Below are 7,059 nucleotides of genomic sequence, written 5' to 3' on the forward strand. Positions count from 1 at the left end.
ATCTATTTAAACGTACAGACTGCTACTTAATATTCAGTAATACTTAACAATAACTGCTGTACATATCCATATGAAATTTTTGTCTGATAGGACGAACAAGTATGAGTACCTTTATAATTTAGGAATAGACGGTTAGATTATGAGTCAAGGGTTAATTCCTTATCACTCGGTCAGCCAGTCCGGCTTCCCAGGTAAAGAATCCACCGGCAATGCAGGACAGGCAGGTTCAATGCCTGGGTAGGGCAGATTCCCTACAGAAGGAAATGGCAACCCACTCCAGTATTCTTGCCTGGGAAATCCCATGGAGAGAGGAGCCTGGCATGCATCCATGGTGTTGTAAGAGTTGGACACTACTGAGCATTACTTTGCCAACAAAGGTCTGTCTAGTCAAGGCTATGGTTTTTCCCGTGGTCATGTATGGATGTGAGAGTTGGACTGTGAAGAAAGCTGATCGCCGAAGAATTGATGCTTTTGAACTGTGGTGCTAGAGAAGACTCTTAAGAGTCCCTTGGACTTCAAGGAGATCCAACCAGTCCATTCTAAAGGAGATCAATCCTGGGTGTTCATTGGAAGGACTGATGCTAAGGCTGAAACTGCAATACTTTGGCCACCTCATGTGAAGAGCTGATTCACTGGAAAGACTCTGATGCTGGGAGTGATTGGGGGTGGAAGGAGACGGGGACGACAGAGAATGAGATGTCTGGATGGCGTCACTGACCCAATGGACATGAGTTTGAGTGAACTCCGGGAGTTGGTGATGGACAGGGAGGCCTGGTGTGCTGTGATTCATGGGGTCGCAGAGAGTCGGACACAACTGAACGACTGAACTGAACTGAGCTTGCGTGCAAGTCGGCCAGTTAGACCTGTAGTTCTCACTCTGCGGAGGACAAACCTGCTGCAGCCACTCACACTGAGTAGGCCTTCTTAATAACTTGAGCAAGTTTATCCCCACTTGTTCAGACACACCTTACAAACATCTAGTTGTGGTAAACTTTTGGGTTTCAGATGTGCTTCGTTATAGTCCTGGTTCTTTTAAGTTCTTGTGAAAATGGAGCAGCACATTGTCAGGCCCTCTCGGGTATAGATCTTTTCTGTGTCCCACTTCTTTCCAGCCCCCGCCCCCAATCTTATTTGTAGGAAATAGGTTTCAGCCCCCAAGACCTTCCCTGAGCACCAAAGGAGGTTTCATTCAGCATCCATGACCCTCCCTGAGGGCAGATTCAGTTGCTAATCAGGGAAGGAAGAGGGTGCTGAGACAAGGGAGAAGCAATAGAGCAGCTTTGGGGCAGGGGTCCTTGTTCCTTCTCAAGAAATATATTCAATGCAGAACTATATCTTTGAGCTCTTCTGCAGGAACTAAGGAGAAGGCAATGGCAACCCACCCCAATAATCTTACCTGGAAAATCCCATGGACAGAGGAGCCTGGTAGGCTGCAGTCCATGGGGTCGCTAAGAGTCGGACACGCAACTGAGCGACTTCACTTTCACTTTTCACTTTCATGCATTGGAGAAGGAAATGGCAACCCACTCCAGTGTTCTTGCCTGGAGAATCCCAGGGACGGCGGGGAGCCTGGTGGGCTGCTGTCTATGGGGTCGCACAGAGTCGGACACAACTGAAGCAACTTAGCAGCAGCAGAAGCAGGAACTAAGTCCCCCAGCTCAGGTGCAGGATGGTAACTTCAGACTGAGCACAAGATTCTTGGAGCATCGCCACCAACCAATGAGTCACACACCCTGCAGCCTTTGCCCCAAATTTTGCCTATAAAACTCCTCTCTGAAAACCCTGAGGGAGTTAGAGGTTGTTGGGCATAGGCCACCCATCCTCCTTGTACTGGTGCTTTTACAATACAAATTTCATATTTTCCTTTTCCATAACCTGGTGTCAGTAGATTGGCTTTATTGCACTCAGGTGAGCAGACCCAAGTCTGCTTCGGTAATAAAAGAAGAAAAGAAAATTTTAATTTGACCACATGGAGGTGTCATAGGAACCTAATTTTTGTTGTTTTTTAGCTGCTAAGTCACATCCAACTCTTTTGCAACCCCATGGACTGTAGCCTGCCAGGTTTCTCTGTCTAGGAGATTTTCCAGGCAAGAATACTGGAGTGGGTTGCCATCTCCTTCTCCAGGGCATCTTCCAGACCCAGGGATCGAACTGTGGCTCCAGTAGCGTCTCTTGCATTGCAGGCAGATTTCTGTGCCACTGAGCCACCAGGGAAACCCCATAGGGATGTCATAAGAAGTGGCCAAAACAGGCAGCTTTTATAATTTTTGGAGAAAGAAAAAACAAAATTGCAAGGAATTGACAAGACATAGAAACTTAGGTTTTGCATGCTCGATTAGCGAAGAATCTAAACAGAATTAGGTATTTGGATAGTAAATTAAAGAGTAATAAGGTGGTGGATTCTTTTTTTTTTTTTATGGCTGCTCCATGAATTTTGCAGGATCTTAGTTCCCAGATCAGGGATTGAGCCTGTGCCCTAGGTAAGGAAAATGCAGAGTCCTAACCATTAGCAACGGAGAAGGCAATAGCAAGCCACTCCAGTACTATTGCCTAGAAAATCCCATGGATGGAGGAGCCTGGTAGGCTGCAGTCCGTGGGGTCGCTAAGGGTTGGACACGACTGAGCGACTTCACTTTCACTTTTCACTTTCACACATTGGAGAAGGAAATGGCAACCCACTCCAGTGTTCTTGCCTGGAGAGTCCCAGGGACGGGGGAGCCTGGTGGGCTGCCGTCTATGGGTCACACAGAGTCGGACACGACTGAAGTGACTTAGCAGCAGCAGCAGCAGCAGCAGCAACCACTAGCAAGATTCTTGCTTCTTGGAAGAAAAGTTATGACCAACCTAGACCGCATATTAAAAAGCAGAGACATTACTTTGCCAGCAAAGTTTCATCTAGTCAAAGCTATGGTTTTTTCAGTAGTCATGTATGGATGTGAGAGTTGGATTATAAAGAAAGCTGAGCGCCGAAGAATTGATTCTTTTGAACTGTGGTGTTGGAGAAGATTTTTGACAGTTCTTGGACTGCAAGGAGATCCAACCAATCCATCCTAAAGGAAATCAGTCCTGAATAGTCATTGGAAGGACTGATGCTGAAGCTGAAACTCCCATACTTTGGCCACCTGATATGAAGAACTGACTCATTGGAAAAGACCCTGATGCTGGGAAAGATTAAAGGTGGGAGGAGAAGGGGATGATAGAGGATGAGTTGGTTGGATGGCATCACCGACTCAATGGACATGAGTTTGAGTAAACTCTGGGAGTTGGTGATGGACAGGGAGGCCCGGTGTGCTGCAGTCCTTGGGCTTGCAAAGAATCAGACAGGACTGAGTGAACTGAGCTGAACCACTAGACCACCAGGGAATTTCCAAGGTTTGTTTACACAGGCATCTTGCCTGGATTTCTTATCTCTGGTGATAAGGGCATCCTTCTACCTCCAGAGGCAGGGAATGAACCTTCCACATGAAAGATTTACTTCTTGCTTTCAGGAGATAGAAAGGAGGATCAGAGTGTCTCCCTTGCACTGGTCATGTCTTCATTTCAGTTCAGTTCATTTGTTCAGTAGTGTCCAACTGTTTGCGACCCCATGAATCACAGCACGCCAGGCCTCCCTGTCCATCGCCAACTCCCGGAGTTCACTCAAACTCATGTCCATTGAGTCGGTGATGCCATCCAGCCATCTCATTCTCTGTTGTCCCCTTCTCCTCCCACCCCCAATCCCTCCCAGCATCAGAGTCTTTTCCAGTGAGTCATCTCTTCGCATGAGGTGGCCAAAGTATTGGAGTTTCAGCTTTAGCATCAGTCCTTCCAATGAACACCCAGGATTGATCTCCTTTAGAATGGACTGGCTGGATCTCCTTGAGGTCCAAGGGACTAGTAAATTTAATTCAAAATTTGCATTAAGGCACGTTTTAGGGTGGCCCACCCTGGGCTTCTTGTCATATCAAGAAACAGATGCCAGGGAGAATGAATATATGTATGTATGGCTGAGTTCCTTCACTGTTCATCTGAAACTGCCACAACATTGTTAACAAGCTATACCCCAGTACAAAATAAAAAGTTCAAAGTCTGAAAAAAAAAACCCCAAACAGATGCCAATTATTAAAGATTCAAAAATAAGAAGGGAGTTCCCTGGTGGCCTAATGGTTGGGGAACTGAGATTCTGCAAGCTCCATAGCATAGCCAAAAAGAAAAAGAAAGAAAAAAAAAAAGGAACTAATTTTTTGTTTGTTTTTCTTTTTGGCCACACTGAACAGCTTGAATACCCTACCAGGGATCAAACTCATGCCCCCCATGCAGTAGAACTGCAGAGTTCTAACCACTGGGCAATTAGGGAATTTCTACAAGGAACTTTTTTTTTCTCTTTTTGGTTGTACTCATGGTCTGCAGGATCTTAGTTCCCCAACCAGGGATGGAACCTGTGCCCCCTGCAGTAGAAGTTTAGAGTCCTAACTACTGGACCTCCTGGGAAGTCCCACATAGGCATGGTTGATCATTAACTTCATTATCAGTCCTCCTCTCTCTGGAGACTGGGTAGGAAGTGAGGAATGGAAAATTCCCACCTTCTAATCATAGACTGGTCTTTCTGGTGACTAGCTCTCATCCAGAAGCCAACCAATATTTGTCTCATTAAAACAAAAGACACTCTTATCACCCTGGGAAATTCTAAAGGATTTGGTTCCCTATGTCAGGAATCAAAGACCAAAATTAGAACAAAAGATGCGCCTAGTGCTCTCATCACTTAGGAAATCATAAGAGTTTTAGGTGCTCTGTGCAAGGAACCAGGGGCAGAAACTAATAAATATATTTTCTATGATTTCACACTATTACACATAAAACATCATTATCTGTTATAACACAATATTGTAAATCAACTGTATTTCAATAAATTTTTTTAAAAAAGACATCAGTATCTGTCAGAAGACATGGCTCTAAATAATCAAAATCAGAGAGATCTCTGTGACTGTTAAGTTGAACAAGAACCTAGGGACAGGGGAGGGGAGGGAAGTATTGGAAGTTTGGGGAGTGGATGCAAACAATTATACATAGGGTGTATAAACAATAAGGTCCTACTATTTAGATCAGGGAACTATATTTAATATCCTGCAGCAAACCATAATGGGAAAGAATATGAAAAAGAATACATATACATGTATAACTGAGTCAGTTTACTGTAAAGCAGAAATTAACACAACATTATAAATCAATTATACTTCAATAAAATAAGAGTACCGTGGGGCTATATTAAGAAAAATATTTGTATCTTTGTCCTTTTTCCGCTGATCATGGGGAAAAAGTTTGAAGACAGTATCATGAATTTTATGGTCAAGATTAGATACCACAAGCAATGTATAAAAGAAGCCATGGTCAGAAGGAGACGACAGGACCTCACTGGGCACAGGTCTTCAAGATGTAGCTCCTCCAAGGAATTTAGGAAGTGACAGCCTAGGCTAGCAAGCCCACAAGACACATTTCACGCCTATGCACGTTGCACCTGCACACGTGCAAGCGCCCAAGAACTTGAGATAGCCCTGCCCCTCGTGGGACGAGACTCCACCCTCAAGAGTCATTTCTCAAGGCGTCTCCTCTGCTTTCCTGCCCAGATGGTACACCTCTGCCCAGAAGTCTTCTATCTCAGTGCCCCTTTAAAGCTCCCTTATCCAGGATCCAAACTTGCGGCAACAACTTGGTGCTTATATCAGTCTGGGGCTCTGATCAATCAACCAGAATCCAATCTGACCCAAGCCACAGGAAGAAGCTGCGGGGTTCAGCCCCCTGGGACATAATAAATCGGTAGCACAAACCAGTCCTACCACCATCCCCTGCGGTACTTTATCTCCCCCACCCTTCCCCTTTCCTGCCTAAACCCTCCAGCCTACCTACACAAAGGAAAGCCCGCAGCCCCTCAGGGCCTGAATCCAGCACTAGGACCGCAGGGGGCTGGCCATCCAGATTTACCTTGTGCTGTATAAATAGAGAAGGGGTCCACAGGCCCTAACTAGAGCTGCTCCTCCAAATTTGCTAGGTTTCTACCTCACACTTCTGGCCCAACAATAGTTGTGCACACAAAGCTCAGTTGTCTCCAAAGCTGCACCGTAGAGGCGATTTCTGCCTAGCTGGGGTCTTTGGGGTTCAACAGAACCCTCAGGTACCTTCGAAAATAACTTAGATACGAATTTACCTCTTAAAGTGTCCTCAGATCCTCCCTTCTCACAACTACTTAGAGGGGAACCCAGTTTAGGGCGATTTCTGCTGCTAACCCGGAACTGGACTCAGAATTCACAGTTTCTGGAAACCTGGACACACACAGAAGGGAGCAAAGAACTTAAAGTTTGGTAAGTTTATTTGCTTTTTTGTTTATAACTTGTATTTAGAGAATTCCTTGAAGCATCATGTCTCCAACTCCTAGGGGCCCATTGGTTGTTTCACAAGTTAAAAACAAAATATGTGGACACAAATGGGCAAAGCATCTGAAGATCACTCAGAATGACTGATCCCACCATTCTTTTTTTTTTTTTTTTTAATGTATTTATGTATCTATCGTGTGGTAGTGCTGGGTATTTGTTGCTTTTGCTCAGGCTTTCTCTAGTTATGGTGAGTAGGGGCTACTCTTTGCTGTGGTGTGAAGACTTCTCATTGTGGTGGCTTCTAGTGCTGTGGAGCACAGGCTCAGTAGCTGTGGTACACAGGCTTAATTGCTCCAAGGCATGTGGGATCTTCCAGACCAGAGATGGAACACACGTTTCCTGCATTGGCAGGCAGATTCTTATCTACTTCGCCACCAGAAAAGTCCTAATCCCACCATTCTTTTCTGCCTTCCTCTCTTCCATGTATACTGAGTGAGCTGCCATCACATGTAAGATCATTTTAATGATCAGTGCCAGGGAATTTGGAGAGGCATAGGAATCTCTACCCTCAAGAAAGGCGCAGCCCAGCACCCAAATCCTCCTAGGGAAGATAGACATATAACACCCAACTCCCACAGTATTATAAGGACTGAATCACATAATTCATGTGAGGTTCCCAGCACAGTCATGAGATAAAGAGAGGGCATGCTAC

The sequence above is a fragment of the Moschus berezovskii genome, chromosome 22 (assembly GCF_049115385.1).
Source record: "Moschus berezovskii isolate FMDL1 chromosome 22, NW_MosBer_1.0, whole genome shotgun sequence".
Classification (NCBI taxonomy): Eukaryota; Metazoa; Chordata; class Mammalia; order Artiodactyla; family Moschidae; genus Moschus; species Moschus berezovskii.